We start from the raw sequence: 4,761 nt of genomic DNA, 5'->3' as shown, positions 1-4,761 counted from the left end.
CCATCACTACCAAGAGCTGAGAGTACAGTTTCAAATCTTGTACAAAGTGATTCCCATACCCATGGAGAAGGGAAAGCTTTTCCTGCAACTCAATCTCCAAACAGTACTTAAGGTATCTCAAGTTTATAGTTCCAGAATCAAAGATGTGAACCTGAAATTAATGGAATGGATCAAAGGGCTAGAATGTGATGGGTTGGGGATAGAAATTCAGTTCTGTATTATTCCAAAAGTTCAGATTAAGCCACTTCTCTTCATTAGTACAGTAGTCCCCCCATCACCCATGGTTTTGCTTTCTAAAGTTTTATTTACCCACAGTCAACCATGTTCCAGGAACAGATCCTTTTGACCTATCATCAGAAGGTCAATAGTAGCCTAATGCTATATCACAATGCCTGCATAAGTCACCTCACTTGATCTCATCATGTAGGCATTTTATCACATGTGATTTCACATCATCACAAGAAGTGTGAGTACAGTACAATAAGATATTTTGACAGACCACATTCACATGTTATTACAGTATATTGTTATAATCTTGTATTTTAATATCAGTTATTGTTCATCTCTTTTTTTTTTTAAAGATTTTATTTATTTATTTGACAGAGACACAGCAAGAGAGGGAACACAAGCAGGGAGAGTGGGAGAGGGAGAAGCAGGCTTCCCATGGATCAGGGAGCCCGATGCAGGGGGAGTGGGAGAGGGAGAAGCAGGCTTCCCGCAGAGCAGGGAGCCCGATGCGGGGCTTGATCCCAGGACCCTGGGATCATGACCTGAGCCGAAGGCAGACGCTTAACGACTGAGCCACGCAGGCGCCCTATTGTTCATCTCTTACTGTGCCTAATTTATAAATTAAACTTTATCATTTGTATGTATGTATAGGAAAAAACAGAGTATATGTAGGGTTTGGTAGTATGCATGGTTTCAGGCATCTACTTGGGGGTCTTGGAACATATCCCCTGTGGATAAGGAGGGATTACTGTACCTGTTTTCGCTAAATGAAAGAAATCTTGAGGATTTTTGCTTTTGCCAAAAAAGCAAAAATGGTGCTCAATGTTTGTTTTGCAGCAACACTTTATAGGGCAGTGTGCACCCCAGCAGTGAGAGTGGCCCCACCAAGTTCCTTCCCCACTATACTCAGCATTTCTGCATCAAGCCATGATAGCTTTGAACTGTGTCTTTGAGCATCTGTACTTCATTTCCATTGCATTTATTAGCAAGATGTGACTTAAGGTATCAGAAAAACCCAAGAGAGGTTATTTTTTGGGTCTGGGAACACTCAAAAATTTTTCCATACAAATTAATGGTAATTGCTTCTCCACTCTCTGCCAGCTTATGAAAGGTTTCATGGGAATGCTCTACTTTCAGATAGTGGGGGAACTTATATATGGTACCTGCAATGGCATCTGTCTCCCTAGTGGACATTTTAGGAATTAGCCCAATCCTGGATGTATTCTATTTAGAGCAAAGAAACCTTGCCCAGGAACACTGTGCTACCCAAGAACACCCCACTCTCCAAATCTATTTAGAATTACCTTTTTCTAATCCTGAATTAAATATTAATGTGTTTTCTATATAGGAAGAATTTATTTGGAAAGGAACCTAGAAAAATTCATGCCTAAGAGCATTGTTGAAAACAATGGGAATCTTAATGGTGAGCAATTAAGAAGGGCCTGGTAGTTTCAGGATACTAGTAGCAACAAGGGAACAATACTATAAAACAACTAAATTAACATACATCTAAAGATCACTCCACCAAAGAACAACAAAATATTCATTCCTGTCAAGTAGATAGAACCTTCTCCAAAAGAGACCATAATGCTAGGCTATAAACATGCCTCAATGGATTTTAAAAGACTGAAATTAAACAAATTATGTTCTCTGACCAAAATGGAATTAAATTAGAAGTCAACAATAGAAATGTAAGAAACTCATGAATATGTGGAAATTAGGCAATACTAAATAACTAATACTAAATAACTAATGGGTCAAAGAAAAAAGCCACAATGGAAATTAGAAAAAACTTTGAGATGGATATAATCAAAACACCAAAATTTGAGATGCAACTAAAGCAGAACCTAAAGGAAAATTCATAATTATAAGTTCCTATAAAAAGAAGACCAAAGTAAACACAAAGCAAGCAAAAAAGAGGGTGATATATGGGGTACCTGGCTGGCTCAGTTGGTAGAGCATGTAACTTGATCTCAGGGTTGTGAGTTCGAGCCCAACATTGGGTGTAGGGATTACTTAAAAAAAAAAAAAAGAAGGTAATACGAAAGAATAGAATGAAAATGAAAAACTATAAAAATAATAGAAAAAGTTGGCTCTTTAAAATGATCAACAGTCTGGGGCACCTGAGTGGCTCAGTCAGTTGAGCATTTGACTCTTGGTTTTGGCTCAGGTCATGATCCTCAGGATCGTGAACTCGAGCCCCACATCAGGCTCCACACTCAGCACAGAGTCTGCTTGAGATTCTCTGCCTTTCCCTCTCCCTCTGCCCCTCCCCCTGCTCTCTCTCTCAAATAAATAAAATCTTTAAAATAAAATAAAATAATCAACAATCTGCTTTGTTTCTTAAATTCCACATGTGAGTGAAATCATATGGTATTTATCTTTCTCTGACTTATTTCACTTAGCATAATACTCTCTAGCTCTGGAAACATCCATTGTAAATGACAAGATTTCTTTTTTTTTATGGCTGAGTAATATCCCATTGTGTATATACACCACATCTTCTTTATCCATTCATCAGTTGATGGACACTTGGGTTGTTTCCATAATTTGGCTGTTGTACATAATGCTCCTATAAACATCAAGGTGCATGTATCCCTTCGAATTAGTATTTTTGTATTCTTTGGGTAAATACCTAGTAGTGCAATTGCTGGATCATAGGGTAGTTCTATTTTTGTTTTTGAGGAACCTCCATGCCATTTTCTAGTTTGCCTTCCCACCAACTGTGACTCACCAGTTTGCATTCCCACCAACTGTGCATGAGGGTTTCCCTTTCTCCACATCCTTGCCAACATCTGTTGTTTCTTATGTTGTTGATTTTAACCATTCTGACAGGTGTGAGGTGATATATCATTGTAGTTTTGATTTGTAGTTTCTTGATGATCAGTGATGTTGAACATCTTTTCATGTGGTCTGTTGGCCATCTGAGTATCTGCTCTGGAAACATATCTATTCATCTCCTCTGCCCACTTTTTTTTTTAAGATTTTATTTATTTATTTGACAGAGAGAGACAGCGAGAGAGGGAACACAAGCAGGGGGAGTGGTCCTCTGCCCACTTTTTAATTGGAATATTCATTTTTGGGGTGTTGAGTTTTGTAAGTTATTTATATATCTTGGATACTAATCCTTTATCAAATATGTCTTTGGCAAATATCTTATCCCACTCCATAGGTTGCCTGTTAGTTTTGTTGATTGTTTCCTTTGTTGTGCAGAAGCTTTTATATTGATGAAATCCCAATAGTTTATTTTTGCTTTTGTTTCCCTTGCCTCAGGAGACATATGTAGTAAGAAGTTGCTACGGCTGATGTCAAAGAGGTTACTGCCTCTGTTCTCCTCTAGTACTTTGATGGACTCCTGTCTCACATTTAGGCCTTTACTCCATTTTGAACTTATTTTTGTGTATGGTATAAGAAAGTAGTTCAGTTTCATTTTTTTGCATGTAGCTATCCAGTTTTCCCAACACCATTTGTTGAAGAGACTGTCCTTTTCTCATTGTACAATTTTTCCTACTTTGTTGAAGATTAATTTGTCATATAGTTGTGGGTTCACTTCTGGGTTTCTGTTCTGTTCCAATGATCTATGTGTCTAGGTTTTTTTGTTTTGTTTTGTTTTGTTTTGTTTTTGCCGGTACCATACTATCTTGATCACTACAGCTTTGTAATATAACTTAAAGTCCAGAATTGTAATTCCTCCAGCTTAGCTTTTCTTTTTCAAGGTTGCTTCAGCTCTTTGGGCTCTTATGGTTCCATACAAACTTTAGGATGGTTTGTTCTAGCTCTGTGAGATGCTGTTGGCATATTGATAGGGATTGCATTAAATGTGTAGATGTCTTTTGGTAGTATAGACATTTTGACAATATTTGTTCTTCTAATCCATGAGCATGGAATGTCTTTCTACTTCTTTGTGTCATCTTCAATTACTTCATAAGTGTTTTATAGTTCTCAAGAGTATAGGTCTTTCACCTCTTTAGTTAGGTTTATTCCTAGGTATCTTACGGGTTTTTTTTGTGCAATTGTAAATGGGATTGATTCCTTGATTTCTCTTTCTGCTGCTTCATTACTGATGTATAGAAATGCAACAGATTTCTATGCATTGATTTTGTATCCTATGACTGAGTTCATGCTATGATTTATAGCAATCTTTTGGTGTAGTCTTTGGGGTTTTCTATATATAGTATCATGTCATTTGCAAGGAGTGAAAGTTTTACTTCTTCCTTTCTGATTTGGATGCCTTTTATTTTTTTTAAAGATTTTATTTACTTTTTTGAGAGAGAGAGAGTGAGCAAGCAATAGAAAGAGCACAAGCAGGGGGAGAGGGAGAAGCAGACTCCCCACTGAGCAGGGAGCCAGATGCAGGGCTTGATCCCAGGACCCCGAGATTATGACCTGAGTCAAAGGCAGCCACTTAACTGACTGAGCCACCCAGGTGCCCCTGGATGCCTTTTATTTCTTTTTGTTGTCTGATTGCTGTGGCTAGGATTTCCAGGACTATGTTAAATAACAGTGGTAAGAGTGGACATCCCTGTCTTGTTC

The sequence above is a fragment of the Mirounga leonina genome, unplaced genomic scaffold (genome assembly GCF_011800145.1).
Source record: "Mirounga leonina isolate KUSES-001 unplaced genomic scaffold, KU_Mleo_1.0 Mir_101609, whole genome shotgun sequence".
NCBI lineage: Eukaryota > Metazoa > Chordata > Mammalia > Carnivora > Phocidae > Mirounga > Mirounga leonina.
The sequence above is the reverse complement of the archived record's forward strand: the minus strand, read 5'-3'. Positions refer to the sequence as shown.